General features: G+C 49.0%; 1 protein-coding gene across 16 annotated transcripts in view; it reads right to left on the bottom strand.

Moving 5' to 3' along the window:
- The window catches only part of RBFOX3 (RNA binding fox-1 homolog 3), a 449,725-nt gene that overhangs the window by 118,216 nt on the left and 309,103 nt on the right, over positions 1–22,406 (bottom strand). For 15 of the 16 annotated variants that reach the window (XR_009006299.1, XR_009006298.1, XM_057536054.1 and 12 more), the window contains one exon: positions 10,084–10,123. The exons of the other annotated variant lie outside the window; for it this stretch is intronic. The gene's annotated coding sequence lies outside the window, so the exon portion shown is untranslated. The remainder of the gene's footprint in view (positions 1–10,083; positions 10,124–22,406) is intronic. 16 annotated transcript variants of the gene reach the window in all.

Raw genomic sequence — 22,406 nt, 5'->3', positions numbered from 1 at the left:
GAACCCGACCCTGCTGGCACCCTGACCTTGGACTGCAGCTTCCAGAATTGTTAGCAATAAATACCTTTTCTTAATAAGCTGCCGGGTCTGTGGTGTTCTGTTACAGCAGCCCGGATGGACTGCGACAGTCCCCCTAACTGTACTGAACTTACTATCAGTTAAAACCCCTGAGTCTTCCCTCTCTTACATTCATCAATTTAGTGTTTTTGGACCTCAGAGCAAGATTTTACATTTATTCTTGTTAAATTTAGCTCAATTGCATCTATGGTCCTAGCTAGTATTAGTTATTCTTCTCAGTTTCAGATTAACCAGAATCTGAACATCATGTCTATTACGCGCTTACATAAATCACTGATAAAAATCCCGGCTAGGATAGGGTTGAGAGCAGAGCCTTGTGGCATACCACTAGGGACACCCCAGGAGCCAGTGCTCTTTGGAGATAATCATTCAGACAATTGCGAATGCACCTAACTACTGCTATCCAGTCCCCGATTAGAAGAGGGTGTGGTCAGGGTGGGCCTAATTTACGAGGTGATGTTCAGGCCAATCTGGAGGAGCCAAGGGAAGGAGACCTGAGGCTCTTTAGGAGGAATGTTCCAGCAGAAGGAGTACCCCAGGCAAAGGCTGTCACGGGATGTGTCTGGCTATTCAGAGAACAGGCAAAGTGGCCCCATGAGCTGGAGTAAGGAGAGTGAAGGGGAGCAGTGGGAGAGGTGGTCAGAGGAATAATGGGGTCAGATCACATGGGGTCTCACATGGGAGGGTGTTGTGATGACTTCGGCTTTTCTTTAAGAGAACTGGCAGCCCTGAGAGGATTTGAGCTGATGAGGGGCAAGTTACAAGGTCCAGCTCATCATTAAAACCCCTGTGCACAGTCCTTAAAAAGGGGGCGGGCCAGGTATCTCAGGAGGAAGACCTTAAGACCATCTCCACTCACCCTAAGGATTTCTTCAGAGCCAGTGCCCACAGAGGAGTGGGGATGGTTTCTCGGCTCAATTACCAGTCCTCTCCTATCCTTCCAACCTTGATCAAGAGAACATGTGTCTGTGGTGTCTTTGACGGTACCAGGCACCTCCTGAGGGTCAAACTGCTGGGGCAGAAGGAGCCTGAATCTGGCATCACTCAGACCTGGGCTAATTCCAGCTCAGCTGCTGACTTGCAGCGTGGCTTTGAGAAAGTTACTTCACCTCTCTGAGCCTCAGTTTCCTTTTTGGCAAAATGGGATAGAATCATTTACTTTCCGGGATGGTTATGAGGTTTAGAAATCACCAAGGTAAAGGGCCTGGAACACAGGTGGTGTTTGATAAATGATCACCACTATAAATTCAATCAAGGGAATTTGCAATTATAAGAATGAAGAGAGAAGCAGGTGTGAAAGTCGGGGTGTCGGGGGGCAAGTGAATTTATTCACCAAGAAACCGGAGAAGGAAAAACTCCCACTCGGCAAGTTGTTCAGGAGTCTCTGGGGCCCGGCCAGCCTCGGGGACCCTCAGCCTTCTGGGCAGTGACTTCCTTCGTGGCTTGGCCTGCACAGAAGCAGCTGCAGACGCTCCTCTGACCCCGTCTCGCTCTGCTCCATCCTCATTCCTGCCTCTCCTCTCCTTCCCTCCTTCCCTCTAATGCATCTGCAGATACCAGAGAGTCAGGAGGCTGGACACCCAGCAAAGAAGCCTGGAGATTTCTTGCTGGTTTGGCCGAGACCACCGATTCTGTGTGCCGAATCCCGGAAGGCTAAATCCAGCAGAGGAAGAACAGAAGCCCCGAGAGACTGAAGCTGTGAGTTGAGCAGCAGGTGAGAGCACATCCATGGAGGCAAGTTGGACCTCTGCCTCTGAGTGGTTTTCCCTTTATTCCCATAGACTGGCTGGAGGTGTGCCACCCACCCCCCGCCCCCCGCCAGGAAGGGGTGATTATTTGCTCGGGTATCAGTCTGGCTGGTTCAGGGTGGTGTCCTGAGCAGCTGGCACAGGCCCGGGAGCACAGTAGGTGCTCATGGCACCGGCGGGGACGGCATCACTGGTGCCGCCCAGGAGGATTTCGTGCAGGAGCAGGGACCCTCTTAGTGTCTGCTGGCTGGGCTTCGAGGGGAAGGGTGGTAAGGAGGGCTGACCTGGGGCCAGTACTCATTATTATATACTTTATAACTTTTCGGAAAAACACTTGTTGCTGAGAGTGAGGGTGTGGTCACTCCAGGCTCAGGTGTCTGGCATCCGCCTGCAGCAGCAGTAGACAGGAGCATGCATGTGATGGTAGAAAGGACAAAAGCAAAGTGCCCGGGAAGACCCTGAGCCGCTCAGGGGACATAGGGGGTGACCCTAGTGCTCAGGTGAGGGTGGAGGGACCCAGGGGCAGAGGGAGGGCGGCCCAGTCCTCTGTGCTGGTCTTGCCTTTCTGGTCACCTCACCAAGGCCAGGGAGGTCCCGAATTACAACCTCGTCATACGGTGAGGGACCTCCACTTTGCTAAGTGGTGAGCCGATACGTAACCCTGCTTTTCAGCCACCAAAAGGAATAAGACCTGCCTTCTTCGTGGACCACCCCCGTGGATCCCAGAGACCTCTGGCCCTTCTGTTGGCCTTGAGGAAAGGCCTGCAGGATCAGAAGGAATCCAGTGTGGGCAGCAAGCCTGGCTGGCGCCCATGTCTTTCTGCCCGTCCCCCCAACAGGGGCAGACGTCCGAGAGAGACTGGATAGTTTCTCCTTTCAAGCTGCCCGCACAGGCTTTTCCCACGATGGGTTCTGTCTTATGCAGGTCATGTCAAGGCCTCACTAGCTCCCTTCTCTCCCAGAGTGCTGCCTGTGAGCTCTCCGTGCTCCCTCTGGCACGTGCCTTGGGCAAAGCTGTCCGCTCCGGAGCAGGTGGGGCGGCTGTGAATTCTGAGAGAGAGAGATGTGTGTCTTGCTCTCTGCACCGTGACCCGCCTTCCGCTCCTTGAAACCAGATGATAAATTACTCTGCCCAAGCCGAACACGCCCGGACAAGCCTCCTCTCCAACCGTAATTAATACTCGGGGGAAAACACAGACTCGGGGTTTTTATACTTTCGCACATACATGGGTGCGCACACATAGCCTCTTTCTGTTGTCCTCTAATCCCATCTCAAATGTTTCATGTCCTGCTTATTTTATGGGTGGCACAAAGCCACCCAGCTGGATACATCTTGAAAGCCAAGGGAGGCTCTGGGGATACTTGTCAGTCCCTGCAACGCAGAGCTTGACGGTTTGGGAGCTGATTTTCTGGCAAGCAGTGCCCACGTTGCTGGTACATTGTAGCTTTGGCCTTAGAGTTAGAAATAGCCATGGGTTTGGGTGAACCCTTTGTGTTCAACATTTTCAGGCATTTCCCCCCACCCTTTGTTTTTATTCCCACTATGGCAACCTAACTGATGCACTAGTCCAAACACATGTGTGCATATATATCAAAGAGCTCCTGACGTCTGATGTTCCTAAAAAAAGCTCTACACTGAGTCAGGAGCTTTGCAGCCCCATGAAGCTAGACTGCCGACAACCCTGATAACGGAAATGCTCTGTCAAAGGTCGGGAGAGCGCTAGTGGGCCAGGCGGGGTCGAGTCCTCTGTGTCCCATGCTGGTCAGTTAGCTCCTTTGGTGTGGCAGGTGGAGCCATGGCTGGGAAGGGGCTCAGAAACCCAAGCTCAAGAAACCCACACTCTCTTACAGGGATCATCAACTTTGCTCAAGGGAAATTCTCGGCATGAAAAGAAGCCTGGGCAGCATGAGCCTGGGCAAATCATTTACCCATCCTAAGCCTCAGTTTCCCCCATCTATAAGATGGACCCTACGGTCAATGGGATAGCATGTTGAATGAGCTGACAGCTGTGTGAGACCCTCGTAAGCGGGGAGATGCCGTGCACAGATAAAGGACTAAGAGTGCAGCTCCTGCCGTGCCTGGCTCAGCGGAGGGGGTGTGGTGACCGCGATTTGGAGGAGTGAATGGTCTTAGCCTCTGACAGGTCCTCCTCCCTGCTCAGTTACTTGTGTTGGGGTCAAGGTGGACGTTGCCCCCGATATGCTTAAACCATGAGGCAGTTGGAGCTGCTGAGGGACTCTCGGTTCCCTTCTCCCCCGCCACTGGGGGGTTTCTGACCTCCCCACCACTGAGGTTTTAAGAGGCTTGGAGTATTGTCCTGCCCCTCCCCCCTTATTCTTTACCATCAAAAATTTCCTGAGAAGAGATTTTGTGAAGAGCCCTTTGTAACGATCTTCTAAGAGCTAAGCTCTTGATACTGCAGATTCCTCTTAATTGAGGTGGGCAGTGGGTGGGCCATTCTCAAGGAAAATGAGACAATGGTGTTTGTCTCTACACTTGGACCTCTCACTCCCAGGCCCGAGGCGCCTTGACCAGCGCCTCAGCCTGCCTCCTTCTTGGGAGGTCTGCCCCCTTCCACCCCGGTGTCTTGAGCCAAGAGTGGTTTTTAAGATACTGGACACCAGACAATGAAGGACAGTGATCTCTGAGAGATGGGAAACCAGTGAGGCGAGTCCCCACAGCCTGCCATCTAGAGAGTTTTCAGGCCAAAGTGCAGGGACCCCAAGTAGAGCCTGGTGTTGTCCTTGAGCTGAGACAGAGCTGAGAGCTGGGGAGACCAAGGTGGCTGGAGCTGCAAGACTGGATAGCAGAGAGGAGAGAGCTGGAAAGAGCAGGGATCCTGGAGAACTGCAGAGGGTCCCCACTGAGTATTCAGCTGAGTACTCATCAGCACATGCATTTGAGGGAAGAACCATCTGAAAGGCTTAGAGGAAACAGTGCTTGGCACTCACTTGGGGCCAGGAAGAGTGTGTGTCCTCACCAGCCAGACTGGGACACTTCCCGGTTCATGGAGCTCAGAGGGGCTTGCCTTGGTAGTAGGGGACACTGAACCTAGACTAACCATGCCTTGAGGCCTGTCTAACAAATCTTAAAAGCAAGATCTGAGAGGATCAAACTCTCTCTAAATAACTTAATTGCATCCCAGAACAAAGCTCAAGAGTATTTATACGAATAAAAGTATCCAGCACCCAAGAAGATAAAATTTACAGTATGTAGCATCCAATTAAAGATTACCAGGCATGGGTTTCCCTGGTGGTGCAGTGGTTAAGAATCCGCCTGCCAATTCAGGGAATACGGGGTCGAGCCCTGGTCCGGGAAGATCCCACATGCCGCAGAGCAACTAAGCCCGTGCGCCACAACTACTGAGCCTGCACTCTAGAGCCTGCGAGCCATGACTACCGAAGCCCATGTGCCTAGAGCCTGTGCTCTAGGCCACCAGAAGTGGTAACTATATGGATAAATATTTGACTTCTTCCTTATTACTTAAATCTCTTTAAAATATAACCATTTAAACAAAAAACAGCACTGTAAGGTTTTGTAAGGTTTATTACACATGCATAAATAAAATGCATGGTAATAATAGCATGAAGGTCAAGGGGGGAGAAATGGAAGTGTACTTATACTTGTGCCAAGTGGGTTAATATCACCTGAAGGTACACTGTAATTAGCTAAATATATACACTGTAAACTCTAAAGCAACCATCAAAATAACAAAATAAGAGGTATAGCTAATAAGTCAAGAATGGAGATAAAATGGAATAATAAAAAAATACTCAATCCAAAAGAAAGCAATAAAAGAGGGAAAAGGGAATAAAGAACAAATGAGAAAAACAGAAAAAATAGTGAGATGATAGACTTAAGCCTATGCTGGATTAGAGTTTGAAAATCAATGAATATAATTCACCAAGTTTTTAAAGTTTTTTTTTTTTAAGGCAGCAATTAGAGGAAAATGATCCTCTTTATTTTTTTTTGAATTTTTGAATTTTATTTATTTTTTTATACAGCAGGTTCTTATTAGTTATCCATTTTATACATATTAGTGTATATACGTAAAAGTTGTTTTTTTAACAAACTAAAAAAGGAAAAGCATATGACCATTTCAGTAGACACAGGAGAGGAATTTAACAAAAGTCAACATCAATTTCTAATAAAAAACTGATAAAACCTTTCAACAAGCTAGCAATAGAAGGGGACTAGGAATAGAAGGGAACCTATGAAAAACCTACAGCTAATATCATACTTGACAGTGCAAGGCTTACTATCTTTTAAGATCAGGTACGAAACAAGAATGTCCATTTTCACCACTTCTATTCATTGGTCTGCTGGAGGGTCAGTGGAACAAGGCAAGGAAAAGAAATAAAAGGTCTCCAGATTGGAAAGGAAGGAGTAAAACTGTCTTTATTCACAGACGGCATGATCATCAATGTAGAAAATCTGATGGAATCTACAAAAAAGCTACTAGAACTAGTAAGTGAGTTTAGCAAGGTTTCAGGATAGAAGAGTGATATCCAAAAACATAATTGTATTTCTATACACTAGCAACAAACAATCAGAAATTGAAAGAAAAATACCATTTAAAATAGCATAAAATATGCAATACCTAGGGATACTCCACAAAAATTCACACATTATTGATTACTAGAAATTCAGTCACATATCTCTATAAATTCTCCTAGTGTGGTAACATGAGTCAGATTAAGAAATCTTGGTTTTCCCTCCAGTTTGAAGCCCAGACAAAATGTGAGCTTAAGAGGCCTCTCTCATGCTTATTGTCTCCTGGGTCCCACTGGGTTGCAACTACCTGGCTTTATAACTCAGTTAGTAGAAAGAGGGATGAGAGTAGTATTTTTTCCCAGGTTGGAGGAAATCCTGGACCACATTTCATCACTACCCCCATGGAAGAAGAATACAATAAAAGATGAAAATCTAAATCAAAGAAAAGAAAAAGAAATCAAAAAGGGACAGGGAAAAGATCTCTTCAAACCACTTTACTTATGAAAGTATAAAAGTCCTATTCATAGTAGGGTTAATTTTTCCACCACATTCCTTTACATGCTTCTTCCTTATGCGTGAAGGAAGGTGGGAAATTTTGCAACCTAGAGGTTATGCTCCAGCTACAATCACCCACTGCTTGGACCCTTGCTTTAAAAATGAATAAAGTGGCCACTATAAAAAAAAATATGCAGTACCTAGGGATAAATCTGACAAGAGATATGTAAGACCTATACACTGAAAATTGCAAACTACAGATGAGAGAAAGGAGCCCCAATTAACTGGGGAGACATACCTTGTTTATGAGTCAGGAGACAATACTGTTAAGATTCAAGTTGATCTATAGACTCAATGCAATCTGGATCAAAATCCCAGTGGGCATTAAAAAAAAATTCACGTGTGGATTCTAAATTTAGGGGACCTACAATAGCCAATACAACTTTGAAAAAAAAGAACAAAGCTGGAGGGCTAACATTACCTGATTTTCAGACTTATTAGAAAGCTACAATAATCATGACAGTATGGTATGGCATCAAGGTAAACAAATAGATCAATGCAACTAAGTCCAGAAATGGACCCACACATATATGACAACTAATTTTTCACCAGGCTGAAAAGGTAATTCAATGGATAAAGGACAGTTTTTTTTTTAAAAATAAGTAATACTGAAATCATGGGCTATCCATATGCAGAAAAATGAACTTGAAGCCATACCTCCCACCATACACAAAAATGAACTCAACATAAATCATAGACCTAAATGTAACACCTAAAACCTATAAAATGTTTAGAAGAACGGATAGGAGGAAAAAAGTTTTGGTGACTTTGGGTCAGGCTAAGATTTCTTAGATACAGCATGATCTATGAAGAACACATTAGTAAACTAGGCTTTATCCAAATGAAAAAGTCAGCTCTTTGAAAGGACACTATTGAGAGAATGAAAAGTCAGACCAATTAGAAGAAAATATCTGCAAAGCAGGTGTCTGATAAAGGACTTGTATCAAGAATATATAAAGAACTCCCCAAACTCAACAATAAGAAAACAAACCACCCAAAAAATATAGGCAAAGATTTGAACAGACACTTCACCAAAGGAAATTTTGGAACGTCAGACAACCACATGAAAGATGTTCAACATCATTTGTCATCAGGGCAATGAAATGGAAACCACGACCAAATACCATTTCATACCTGTTAGAATGGTTAAAATTATAAAGACCGATAACACCAAGTGTTGGTGAGAATATAGAACTGTGATCCTCACACCTGGCCGGTGGGAATGTGAAATGCTGCAATCACTTTGGAAGACAGTTTGGCATTTACTTAAAAAGTTGAACATATGCCTTCCATAGGATCCAGCCATTTCATTCTTGGTATTTTACCCAAGAGAAAAGCAAGCAGGTGCCTATACAAAGACTTGGACACAAATGCTCACAGCAGCTTTATTTGTAATAGTCCCAAACTGGACACAACCCAGATGTCCTTCAAGGACTAAATGGATAAACAAACTATGATGCATTCATAGCATGGAATACTACTCAGTAATAAAAAGGATGAACTATGGATGAATAACACCACCTGGTTGAATCTCAACATAATTATCCTGCGTGAAAGAGGCTAACCCCCGCCCCCCCACCCCTGCCAAAAGAGTACATATGGCATGATTCTATTTATATAAAACTCTAGGAAAAACAAACTATTTTATAGTGACAGGGAGCAGATCAGTGCTTGCCTGGGAATAGGGGATTGGGAAAGGGTGTGAGGAAGAGGTTAAAGGGGCATCAGGAAAGTGTCGGGGGTGGTGAATACGTTCGGTATCTTGACAGTAGCGATGATGTTGTGGGTATAAACATATGTCAAAACGTTAAATTGCACACTCTAAATACACGTAGTTGATTGTGTGTGCATTATACTTTGATAAAGCTGATTAAAACACCAAGTTTGCAAAAATTCAAGTCAGCAAATCACCGCATCATTCCGTAGAGCACAAATGGACTCTTTATCCCACAGACAGATTCACCTGAAGACTGGTTTGTATGCTTCCATGTAAAATGAGACTCATTTTATAAAGATGGCATGGCAAGAAAGCTGCCATATGAAGCCACTGTCCTTGTGGTTACAATACTCCGTAAGAGCATGAGACCAAGGCTGACTGCACTTTCTCTGTCCCCTCCTACGGAGAAACACATCGAACACTCACAGAGACAGGACGGCCGCTCCCTGGGGACCCTATCATGCGTCGCCCAGGGCCACAAGAAGAGGAGCCCTGATGGAAGGCCAGTGAGCGGGGCCCGCGCTGTCCTCCCCACATAGCCCCCGTGGTCTGCGGTGAGCGGTTTCCAGGACAAAGCTCCCTGGCCAAGTCAAGCTCCATTTGGCCAACGCCCACTTCTGGGCCAAGCAAGGGTGGGCTTGCGGCAAAAACAATACAAAAGCGAACACCAAACTAAATTTCCAGTGTTTGGCTCAGGAAGGCATCAGACTCCTCCCACTTGACAGCGTTACTTCCGTTGCTGATCTGAGAACACGCTTTGCCATCCTTGTCACCTGCAGCCCAAGACCGAGGAGCCCATGACGAGAAGCCTGCTGGGACCCAGGCTTACAAATACACGGCGAACCTGCCTTTTCTAATTTCGTTCACAACAAATATACATTATGTTTATAATAACTTTCCCCCCCAAAGTATAACACTGAAAGTGAATCTACAAAGGAGATCAGCTGCAGGCGGAAGCAACACAGGGACCCAGGGCTCAGGTCACAACTGTCCAGTTCCCCCGTGGGGATCGGCATTGGGAACTGAGCCCCCTCCCTGAGGAGACCAGGCCACAGAGGGGAGTCAGACCACCCTGGACCAGTGAGCCTGAGGTGCCCTTGGTTCAGAAGGCTGTGCAGTTCAGGGGTGCACACCTGGGCCCTGAGTACCTGGGGTGGGGGAGGGGAGGGCAGGGACCAGGAAGGAATCAGCACTGCTTCCCTGGCCACTTGGAGCTGCTAAGCAGTGTCACCTTTAAACAAACTCCTGTCCCCTCATTTCCCTTCTGGCTCCTCTGGCTCCCCAGGCCTGCCTTCCCAGGCATTTTGGACAGGCCCATTGGGGGAAGAGCGCTAAATAAGCCACCCCCACTTCAGCCTCCACAAATCCCCTCCCTCCAGCGCATAGGAAACCCAGAACCCCCAGCAATCATTGTCAGCAGCTCCCAAGATGTTCAACATGGGCATATCTGTCAAAAACTATTCAGGAAAAAAAAGAGAAAGTCTTTATACCTTTTATTCAGCCAATTTTTCCCGAGGCACTGTGGGCTCTCTAAGAAAAAAAAAAGAGAGAGAAAAAGGGGAGAGGATTAGAATCATTGTCGTCATCGCACATCTGGTTGCTGGCTGCGATTTGCTCATTGACTAGCCAAGTCTGGAAGAAGAGGCATTATCTCCCTGGGAGGCCGAGGAAACCTGCCCACCTTAAACTGCACGGCCAGTGTGGCTGGGAGTCTACGTCTGATTTAACAGGCAAAGACAAAGGGAAACAGAACACCATGGTCCTGTCATCCAGATTTTCCAAACTCATTTTCCCTGCCACTCTGGGGTATTCCTTTGTGTTTTTTTCTCTGTCTTCCCTTTGCCCCAAACTCTGAGTTGCCCCCTCCTCTTCTTCCTTACCCCCACCTGGTTTTCAGGTTATTCTCATATGGGGACTTTGTGAATTGTGGATGTGGTGTTTAATCCCAAACTGGGTTCCCCTGCCACCTGCACTGGTTTGTCCCCACCTCCCCAGGTGTCTCTCTGGGTGGGGTCATGGTGCTCACATCTATTTTAATATTCGTCAAAGGATAACACAGGGTGGGACTTCCCTGGTGGCGCAGTGGTTAAGAATCCGCCTGCCAACGCAGGGATCACAGGTTTGAGCCCTGGTCCAGGAAGATCCCACATGCCGTGGAGCAACTGAGCCCGTGCACCACAACTAATGAGCCTGAGCTCTAGAGCCCGTGAGCCACAACTACTGACCCCACGTGCCATAACTACTGAAGCCCGTGCACCTAGAGCCCGTGCTCCGCAACAAGAGAAGCCACCACAATGAGAAGCTCACGCACCGCAACGAAAAATAGCCCCCGCTCACCGCAACTAGAGAAAGCCTGTGAGCAGCAATAAAGACCCAACGCAGCCAAAAATAAATGAATAAAATAAATGAAAATTAAAAAAGAAAAAAAAGGTAACAGGGAAAAGTGGAAGAGCTGCTATTGCTTAAAGAGAAGTAAGAGAATTCTAAATCTCACAAATACATGATTTCAGAAGCCACTGTTGTGTGTTGTTTGGAATTAGGTGCAGCTTCCAGGAGCTTCCATTGGCAGGAGCAGCTCAGAGCTAGTGCCAGACTAGCAGGGGCCAGGCATTAACTCCTTTTATAATCCAGGAACCTGGGGCCAGAGAGATCAAGGTACTTGCCTAGAGTCACAAAGCTGATTCCTGGGGGCCTGAGAACTGCACACATGTGTCTGGACTCTTAATCCTGCCCTTTTCTCATTGGGCACTTCAGAGATTAGAAATGAGGGTGTGTGTGTGTGTGTGTGTGTGTGTGTGTGTGCTTTTTCTGGACTTAAATTTTCCTTATTTATTTTAGTAATGTTTCATAATTTTATAAGTACATATCCTGCACATCTATTTTTATTGTGGTAAAATACACATAACATAAAATTTGCCATTTTAGCCATTTTAAAGTGTACAATTCAGTGGTATTAAGTACATTCACATTGTTGTGCAACCACCACCATATCTGGTTCTAGAACTTTTTCATCACCCCAAAAGGAAACCACGTACCCATTAAGAAGTCACTTCCCATCGCCCTCTCTCCACTGTGTGTGTATTTCTTTTTTTAAACTTAGCATAAACAGGATAAAGACAACTGAAAAGCTTCTAAAATCAAAAGGCAGTCAGACTGGACCTCTCTCTTAAGATGTAGAAAATCACCATCATTACCATCATCAATATCACCAGGAAGAGCAGGTAGATGCTGTCACTTATTTTGCACATTTTACCTGCCAGGTGCAGGCACTACTCTTACCATCCCCATTTTTCAGGTGAAAAAACTGAGGTGCGCTTTGGTTAAGCAACTGCACCACCAGTAACTGGGGCAACCGGGTTTCCCTGGCAGGTTCCCACTGTGCTGCACTCCCTCTCACCCACAAACGGAAAGAGGCACCCTTCTCAGTGGGAAACGAGAATTAAAGGTGGAAGGAGAACATTTAATGCGTGGAGCCTGCTTGGCCTGTGTTAGAGTTTGTGCAAATCACGAAGGCGGTATTTCATGGGAAATCGCACCCCCAACCCCCAACCACAGCAGGGAGGGCCGTGGGCCAAGGTGTGGCTTAACTTGAACCACACAAGGAGAGGCCATCGCGGAGGTGGCCCCCCTATGGCCTCTGTTTGTTGCTTGGCATCTCCCCCCACCCCCCAGTCAAATGGCAAAAGCAAGTACTTCTGGCACATGTCTACACACAGCTCACAAAGTGACTCGATGCGATTGGAAGGCACCTTCGAATGAAGGCGTCATTACAAAACGAGATGGATTGAATCAATCAGCTTTCATCAAACGCCGCCTTCAGTTGATTTGGGGGATTTTCTTATTGTTGCCTTTTTTCTTGGTTTTTTTTTTTTTCTTAAAGTGAGTTTTCCTCCCAGTGCAATTCAATTTGGTTCCATTTAATTCAATCCATGCAGCCCCAGTGAGCAAACACACACACTCGCTGCAGCACAGGTCTGGGCCAAGCGTGCGGGAGTTGGATGGGAGGGGCCTGCCCTGCTGGGCAGGCGGCTGCAGGGCCAGAGAACACGGGCTAGTCCAGGATTCGGGGTGGGGCGCCACCTGCTTCCCTGTCCTTGTCTCTCCTCCACCGAAACAACTCCCAAGATCCCCCTCCTTTATCCACTGTGTCCAACCCACAGATTTCCTCTAAGCGCCAGGGAAGCTTCTGGCCCGGAATTCCCAGTCTTTGGGCAACATCAGGGTTGGCAAGGCGTCCCCACCCCCACCCAGCCTCCACTAGTCCTAAGGTCCTGAGTCACTCCTTGAGTTCTCCTAAATGTCTCCCATGGTTACAAGTGTCCTTATTTGGTCAAAATATTTGGTACCTATGCCATTTGAACCCAGCGGTTACACCGACTCAGCCCACGTCAGGAGTCTCAGAGGCTGGGACCCATGTCCATCTCCAAAGAACCTCCATGTTTTGAAAGACCCAGAACCAGAGGGGTGGTCGGGAGGACGTGCTGAGCCTGATGCCTTCACCATCGGTGGCACATGATGGTCCAGCCTATTTTCCTAGTGCTTCTTCAGGCTGAGCCGCCCTGGCTCTTCCCTTTCCTCGGTCCGGGTACAGAATCTCCAGGGTAATGAAGTTTTCACCTGTGCCTCCCTGGAGGCTCTTGCTACTTGGAAAGGAAGTGGGGCCCGTGTAGACCTGCTTCCTCTGTGGTCTGGCTCTCCTCCTGGCGTGAGCCAGACGGGGATGGGCCGACTCCGACGGGGCTTGTCTTGCATTCTGAGACACACACTGGCTTCTCCCTTCCTCTTCCACGTCCCCAGCATTTCCCATCTTCCCACCCTCTGCCCTCTACTCTCTCATCTCACCCACCCTGCCCCACCACCGCATCTGGGAGAGGAGGGAGGGAGGAGCCTGGGGCTTGCTCTGCTCCATGGGCCTTGCTGACAACGCCCGCCCGTGGGCGGGCTGGCGGGCCGGGAAACGTGCAGCGGACTCTCAGCCTCGTAGTTAGCAAACACTGCTCTCGGCCACCTGGCGGGATAATCAATTATGGAGATTTTTGCCTCCGTGATCAGGTTTGTGGAGGAGCACAGATCACCAGCCCAGGCGTGCTGAGTGCCCGTGCACACCCGTGGAAAACCCTTCAGCAGAGTCCAAACAGAGCAAGACGCATTTACCAAGCTCAGAGGGTCTCCACCTGGCCCAACTCCCACTGCAACAGCCTCTGCACGAAGTCTGCTGAGCTAGAAACTGCAGACTTCCCAGGGGAGACTTGGTGGGCAAGGAGTTACCCAGAGCGGGGCTGCTCTCTGTTTGCTAGGGCGGGAAGTCCCCACCATCTGGCACTCGCCCACTGGCCTGTGACTCCCACCCCCACCCCACAGAGGCCATATCTCACCGGCCCCGCGGCCCCAGAGCCTGGTGCAGGGCCAATACAGACGGAGGCAGTGGATGTTTGGTGGACGCATGAATGAATGAACCATCCGGCAAGCGTTTGCCACGAGGGATCGGGACCAGATGACCATTTTGAGAAGCGGGACTGGGTCCTTCTAGAGTGATATTTGTTCCTGGGGGTCCCGTTGTGGATGGACACTCACCCCCATGGGACCATTCCTCACCGTCTCCCTGCTCAGTCCTCCTTCACCACAGACTTCACCAGCTCACAGCTTAACCTGCCGCCCTCACCCCTGTCCCCCTCTGATGCCGAGTTCCTCTTGGGCTTTTCTCTGCAATTCTCCTCAAGAGCATTAGCATCTGCCTTTATTCAACTCCATCCAAATGACGGAGGTCACCCCCTTTAACCTGTGTTCTCTTCTGTCCGTAAACCATTGGATTTTTCAGAAATTAAACCTCAACTTGCTTGTATCACCCTTGGGATAAAAGAACACGCATCCTGCACCCCTATGTTCATAACAGCCCTATTTACAATAGCCAAGACATGGAAGCAACCTAAATGCCCATCAACAGACGAATGGATAAAGAAGTTGTGGTACATATATACAATGGTATATTACTCAGCCATAAAAAGGAACGAAATTCAGTCTTTTGTTGAGACGTGGATGGATATAGAAACTGTCATACAGAGTGAAGTAAGTCAGAAAGAGGAAAACAAATATTGTATATTAACGCATGTATGTGGAACCTAGAAAAATGGTACAGATGAACCAGTTTGCAGGGCAGAAGTTGAGACATAGATGTAGAGAGCAAACATATGGACAACAAGGGGGGAAAGCTGCGGGGGGGTGGAGATGGTGGTGTGCTGAATTGGGCGATTGGGATTGACATGTATACACTAATGTGTATAAAATTGATGACTAATAAGAACCTGCTGTATAAAAAAATAAATAAAATAAAATTAAAAAATTTAAAAAAAACCTCAAAAAAAAAAGATGTGGTATATATATTCAATACACACACACATACACACACACATGTACACAATGGAATATTACTCAGCTATAAAAAAGAATGAAATAATGCCATTTGCAGCAACATGGATGGACCTAGGATTATCCTACTAAGCGAAGTAAGTCAGAAAGAGAAAGACAAATACCATATGATATCACTTATATGTGGAATCTAAAATACAATGTAAATGAACACATCTAAGAAACAGAAACAGACTCACAGACAAAGAGAACAGACTGTGGTTGCCAAGGGGGATGGGGGGTAGGGGAGGGATGGATTGGGAGCTTGGGATTAGCAGATACAAACTAGTATATATAGGATACATAAACAATAAGGTCCTACTGTATAGCACAGGGAACTATATTCAATATCCTGTGATAAACCAGAATGGAAAAGAATATGAAAAAGAATATATATATATATATGTATAGCTGAGTCACTTTGCTGTACACCTGAAACTAACACAACATTGTAAATCAACTATTGGGTTGGCCAAAAAGTTTGTTTGGTTAGTAAACACATTGGTGAAATTCTTTGGTGAAAATGAAAAATGTCTTTTAGTTTTACTTAAAAACGAATGAACTTTTTGGCCAATCCAATATAATTCAATAAAATTGAAAAAAGAAAAAGAACACTCATCTATTAGTAAAACCCATTTTTAGTGTGGGTCATGCAAAATGACTTGCCAGAAAAACTCCTCTCCCATCGTGGCCCAGACGCCCCCTCACTGGTGGCTCTCCCGTGGCACACCCTGGACTTCCTCCCTCCCCTTCCCAGCCAGGTGCCGAGTCACTTGACTGTGGGACAGGGGTAGAAAGGTATGGAGAAAGTGTATTCGTGACTGGTTGTGACTCCAACTATTTGCTAAAATTATTTACTAGTAGCCATCTTGTCTCTTATTTATTGAGCATCTATTATGTGCCAGACACTGAATATACAAGCCTCAGATCAGCCCATGAGGTAGGCATTATGATCCCCGATTTCCCGATGAGAAAAAGGATGCTCAGATATTCATCCAGGTCCATTTCACTTTAAGTCCCAGTCCACTGCACCACACCCTCCTGCACTTTGGGGGAAGAGGGTTTGGAGAATCCATCATTTTTCAATACCTGTGTTCTTAGCTCCACTGGCAAGAATAACCCAGTCCGCCACAGACGCCTATGTTCCAGGACAAAGAGAAAATGGCCTGTCCTGTCAGGGGTGTTTGGGAGAGGAAGCGCTTGTTGATGCTGAAGGCGCTGAGGAGGCTGCCAGTGACAACACAGACCCATTTCTGCAGGACGAAGCTTGGGTGTCTGAGTCAGCGCGGGCTGCCATAAAAACATACTGCAGCCTGGGGGTCTTAAGCAGTTCTGGAGGCTAGAAGGCTGAGATGCAGGTGCCGGCGTGGTTGGGTTCTGGTGAGAGCCCACTTCCCTGCTTGCAGACAGCTGCCTTCTTGCTGTGTCCTCACACAGTAGGGAGAGAGCTGTGGCGTCTCTTCTAATAAGAAGGGCACTAATCCCATCACGGGACCCTATCCTCATGACCTCATCTAACCCTAATCACCTCCCAAAGACCCCACCTCCTAACACTGTCACAGTGGGGGTTAGGGCATCAACCCACGAATTTGGGAGAACACAAATGTTCAGTCCGTGGCACGTTCCCCAGCATTCACTCTTTCCTTTGCTTTTTTCTTTCTGCATCTTCCCAAATGTGCAGCACTGGTACTGGGCTCTTCTTTAAGATCAGAGCAGATTTATCTGGCGTCGTACAAGTTGCTGCAGTGCAGTCGCCAGCCCAGGAAGGATCTTAGGGGCCCCTTGCCTACCGTGGTCATGCTGTTGGTTAGGGTCTCTGCTCAGAGAGCCTGGTGCCCTCCCCCACCTTGACCTTCTGGGGAGGAACAAGGCCAGGTGGATGGTAATGAGGCAGCATTAAAAACCCTGCCTGTGCACTGCTACTCTTGTTGTATTACTTTGGATTTTATTAAATAGCCTATTTTGTGCTCTAAGAGGAACTGGAGGTGAACGGTGCAGTTTTATAAATAAAAAATCAACCGTGGGTGGCTTAAACACGACTTTTGATGATGGTCATCACAACTCCAGAGCCACGTCAATTTAAAGGTGTTTTTTTTTTTTTCCTTTTTATGAAAAGAAATTCACCTTTGGAGAGAAGAGGAGAGGACAGGAGAGGAGGGGAGTGGAGGGGAGAGGTGGGGAGGGGAGAGGAGGGCTGCTGGCTCCTGGCTCAGAGACCCCGAGGCACTGAAAGGGAGACTGGGGAGTTCTAGCAGGTTCTGGCCATCAGTGGTTGCAGGGCCCACTGGGGTTCTGAGCACACAGCAAACAGGGCCACCAGGGGAAGAGCCACCTCCCGATGGGCCCTCGCAGGGCGTCAGGGCAGGAGCGAGGTTACTCTGTGCTCAGAGCAGCCCAGACCCCTCTCCCAGGAGAGCCAGGCAGGGATTAGGGCCCCCCCAGCCACAGCCCCCCTTCAAGGTCCTCCAAGGCCTTTAGTCCTGCTCCAGGGGGCAGGGAGCAGGTGGGTCCATCTCACCCTCTGCCCGAAGGGCGGCCCTGTGGGCCCTGTGGCAGGAACAGCACAGCTGACACCTGTTGAGTGTGCAGGCGGAGGGTGGGGAAAGCCCAGCAGCCCATTGTGGGGCCACTGGTCCCAGAACGCACGTGGCTTTGGTGCCCAATGTCTGCCAAACCCTTCCGTCTGTTTGTGACTCCCCAGCAGTCCCTTCTCTGACCTGTGGACAGCTGGCTCTCCCGGCTGTGATGGACTTTGCAAACTCCTGAGCTTCCGGATCCCCACCTGGCCCAGCCCCATGGCCCCTGTGCTGCCTCGGCCTTTGCCAGCAGCCCCGATGCTGTCAATTGCTCATGCTGTGTAGGAGGCTCTGTCTGGTGGGATGAGGTCGGCAGGCAGCTGGTGGGGAGGGCCTTGGGGAAGGTGCTCCCCCATGCTAGCCGAACTCAGCATGGACCTGGGACTTGAGTGAGCTCACTGGTCACAGGACCAGTGGCATTTCCAGCATCTGAGCTGTCTGCCAGCACTACTGCATGTCACCCCTCTGTCCCGGGGTTGGCTAGGAGCAGAAAGTGAGGCCCAGGGAGGGAGTTTTCCCAAGGTGGACACAGCTCCGAAGGACCAAAGCTGGGACAAGAATGTCCAGTGCCACCAAGCAGGTGGCAGATGGTGTGGGGCAGGGACCAGAGAACCCGCTGTGGACACGGAAACCATCCAGGGGCCAGAGTCACAGAGGAAACGTGGGAGAGCAGGGGTGGCACCTCCTCCCTGAGGAGCTTTCCAACACACAATCCCTATCGCCAGGAGCCCCGCACTGGGTTATTTCAGCAAGTCTACGGAACCCACTTGGCCATCAGCCCAAGGAGGAGATGCCAGCAGTACTGGGTAGAATGGTACCCCCAGAAATGTGTGTCCCCCTGGAACCTCAGAATGGGAGAAAGGGTCTTTGCAGATGTAGCCAGTTAAGGGCGAAGAGGAGATCATCCTGGATTAGGTAGGTCTTAAGCCCAATGAGAGTGTCCCCATAAGAACCAGAAAAGGAGCAGACACAGGCACAGAGAGGCCATGTGACAACAGAGGCAGGGACTAGGGTGATGTGGCCACAAGCCAAGCAAAGCCTGGGCCTCCAGAAGCTGGAAGAGACAGGAAGGATCCTCCGCTAGAGCCTTTGGAGGGATCGTGGGCCTGCTGACACCTTTATTTCAGGCTTCTGGCCGCCAGGACTGTGAGAGAATAATTTCAGTTGCTGTAAGCCCCATGGTTTGTGGAAATGTGTCACGGCAGCCCCAGGACACTAATCCGCCAGCCTTCTCCAAACGCCTTAGAATGATCACGACATTTGCCCCAACCCACGCTGCACCTCTCTTGTCCTGGCCTGGGCAGCCTGGGTCCAGACCCCAGCAGCCCTTCCTCCTACTCATTGGTCCTCTGTGACGTCATTCTGATGATGCCCACTCTCCGATGCTCACCCCTCCGAGAGCTGTTCTTTCGAATGCAAACTAGAGGGATGAGGAGGCCACGGCTGAGCTTTGGTCCGAGGAGAACGAAGCTGCACGGCACGCTGGTGTCTTGCAAACGGATCCTGAGAAACATCTTTCAGGCTGAAAGACCCCAGGAAAACCGTTGTTCCCTTGACGGGTATTTTGTATCCACTTTTTGAAAAAAAATAAATTTATATATTTTTGGCTGTGTTGGGTCTTTGTTGCTGCGTGTCGGCTTTCTCTAGTTGCGGCGAGCGGGGGCTATTCTTCATTGTGGTGCATGGGCTTCTCATTGCGGTGGCTTCTCTTGTGGAGCATGGGCTCTAGGCCTGTGGGCTCAGTAGTTCTGGCACTCAGGCTCAGTAGTTGTGGCTTGGGGGCTCTAGAGCGCAGGCTCAGTAGTTGTGGTGCATGGGCTTAGTTGCTCCGCGGCATGTGGGATCTTCCTGAACCAGGGCTTGAACCCGTGTCCCCTGCCTTGGCAGGCAGATTCTTAACCACTGCGCCACCAGGGAAGCCCTTGAATCCACTTTTTAATTTGTTTGGGGTTTTGCGGGTTTTGTTTGACTTTTTATTGTGGTAAAATATATGTAACAAAAAAATTGACCATTTTAACCATTTTTAGGTATACCGTTCAGGGGTAAATACACTCACACTGTTGTGCAATTATCACCACCGTCCATCTCCAGAACTCCTTCATCCTCCCAAACTGAAACTCTGTCCCCATGAAGCACTGACTCTCCATCCTCTCCCCCAGCCCCGGTGACTTCTATCCTCCTTTCTGTCTCTGTGAATTTGACTCCTCCAGGGACCTCATATGAGTGGAATCACACAGCGTTTGTCCTTCCGTGACTGGCTCGTTTCACTGAGCACACTGCCCCCACAGCTCCTCCATGTTGCAGCAGGTGTCAGAATTTCATACCTTTTACAGGCTAATATTCCACTATGGATAGACCACATTTTGTTTATTCATCTGTCGATGAACATTTTAAGCCACTTTTGAAGACAGCGAGAAACATACAATCAGCCATGTTTCCCATTTTTCTTTGGCTGCTGGCAAGTTCAGAAAAGAGAAGAAATAGGGCTCAACCTCGCTAATTGTATTTCAAAGCCTCGACAGGCGTCTTTTCCCTTCCTATTTCTCTTTTTCTGTTCTCTAATCTTGACTTCTACCTACTGACACATTTCTATTTTATTTAGTGTGGTTATGAAAATGGATGCAAAACCGTCTATGGGACACGATGGGGATACCAGGTAGAAGCGTTCGCCATTTTATGTTCTCCAAGTTGTCCTCGGTGCCACACCAGCTTGTGTACCCGCTGAGGAGTGCTCAGCGTTACAGCTCCTGTCTCCAAGTTCATTCATTCACTCATTCACTCAGCAAACGTGTATCGAGTCCAGGCAGGAGGGGCACAGCAACGCGCACAGCTCGGACTGTGGGGTGTGAACCCCTTTGACGGTCTGGTTTCCTGGTCGCGTCCGCGTGCTGGGGTCTGATTTCGCTGAGGAGGCTGGTCATTCTAATGAAGGTAAAGGGCCCCGTCTGAGCTGTTCCCCGGGGAGCCGGGGGCTGCCACGTTCTCTTCAAAACTCGGCTGAAATGGAGTTCAGTGATGGCCAAGTCTGGGCGGCCGTCCAGTCTCCACTTGGCTCCTGTCCCTTCTGTTTCTTTAAAAGCCATCGGCCCCTGAGCATGGAGAGTCCGCCAGGGCTGTGTTCAAAATCACAGTTGGGAACGTGTCTCCTTGTAGGTGATCCTTGGAAACCTGACGATGTACTTACAGCCTCTCCTTCGTGGGGCAGGTCTGGCCCGAGGACGCAACCCCTCGGCATAAGCAGCGGGTGGGAGGCTGCCCAGTCGCGCCCTGAGCAGCACGGGTCGGGGGTGGGGAGTGTGGTGGAGACGGGGGAGGGGCTGAGTTAATACTCAGGACAGACAGCACCATTCAGCACACAGACGGTCTGCTATACTAGCTTCTTAGAAGAGCATGTTTTTCTATCAATAATTTAGACATATCCTTCCTCCTTTGGGAGATGGGCAAAATATCATTTCCTGAGCAAATCCCCTAAGAAACCAACCTGTTCATTCCTCTAAGATTTTCAGAAATCTGTCTCGATCAACCTACTTATAAAAGTAGAGACTTGGCTGAGAGGGCTGGGAGCTGGGTGCCAGGACAGCTGTCTGCACAGTCCATGGGAGCCAGGCGGAGTCCAGGCAACGTCCCAGGACCGCGCTGGGAAGTGCAGCCAGCCCTGTCCTCCTCCACTAGTGCCTTCTGTAAATGCCGTGAGGAAGATGTGCAGAGCACAGAACCGTACTGTTTGACTTTAACACAACAACTAGATAATCGCTTGAAGAAATAGAGAAAAGCCAGGCAGAGATGTCCATCTTAGGAAAAATCTTGGGATGAAGTATCTGCAGCTTTTTCCCGCTCCCCAAAGGGAAGAGAAGTCCCTGGCTGTGCTGGGCGCTTATGTTGGACGTTAATCCACAATCCGGTCCCACCTGGGATGACTGGGAAACCTTTGGCGAGTTTCTCAACCTCTGAGTGCCTTAGTTTACTCACCTGTAAAGTGGGATGACAACAGTGCCGCCCCCCTGGTGCCTTTGTGAGGAGTAAAGGAGAACAGGCTTTAGCATGACACCTGGCACATTACTGGGGAGGATTTCACCCCAGTAATGAGGTACTGAGTTTTATTTATTTATCATTTTTATTTATTTTTGGCTGCGTTGGGTCTTCGTTGCTGCGCATAGGCTTTCTCTAGTTGCAGCGAGCGGGGGCTACTCATTCGAGCGGGGGCTACTCTTCGTTGTGGTGCGTGGGCTTCTCATCGCGGTGGTTTCTCTTGTTGCGGAGCACGGGCTCTAGAGTGTGTGGGCTTCGGTAGTTGTGGTGCGCGGGCTCAGTAGTTGTGGTGCACGGGCTTAGTTGCTCTGCAGCATGTGGGATCTTCCCGGACCAGGGCTCGAACCCGCATCCCCTGCATTGGCAGGCAGATTCTTAACCACCGCGCCACCAGGGAAGCCCCGAGGTAATGAGTTTTAAAAGTGAAACCAAGGCTGCCCTGTCTTTGGCAGGAGGACCCCCTTCCTGATGGTTCCTATTTCTGAGCTGGGACTTGCCACCACAGGCTGGGGAGGGATCTTCCTGCCAGCATGGCCACGGCAAGGCCCGCTCCCCTGGGTCAGCAACATCGCAGGCCTTCCCCTTCTTTCAGCTGACAAAGGACTCCTGAGACCTCTAAACCACCACGCCCTGCAAACCCATGGCTGCAACGGCCGTGAAGCCTGGGACCTCAGGCACAGCCAACCACGGCCTGCTGGAGCGCCGGTGGCCAAGGTGTGCTTAGGTCCTCAAAGTCAGGCATTTGTGCTCGGGCTGCAGATTTGGGGGCAGGGGGAGGTACTGAGCTGTGAGTAAAGTCAGAG

Source organism: Balaenoptera acutorostrata, chromosome 20, assembly GCF_949987535.1.
Source record: "Balaenoptera acutorostrata chromosome 20, mBalAcu1.1, whole genome shotgun sequence".
Lineage (NCBI taxonomy): Eukaryota > Metazoa > Chordata > Mammalia > Artiodactyla > Balaenopteridae > Balaenoptera > Balaenoptera acutorostrata.
The sequence above is the reverse complement of the archived record's forward strand: the minus strand, read 5'-3'. Positions and strand labels throughout refer to the sequence as shown.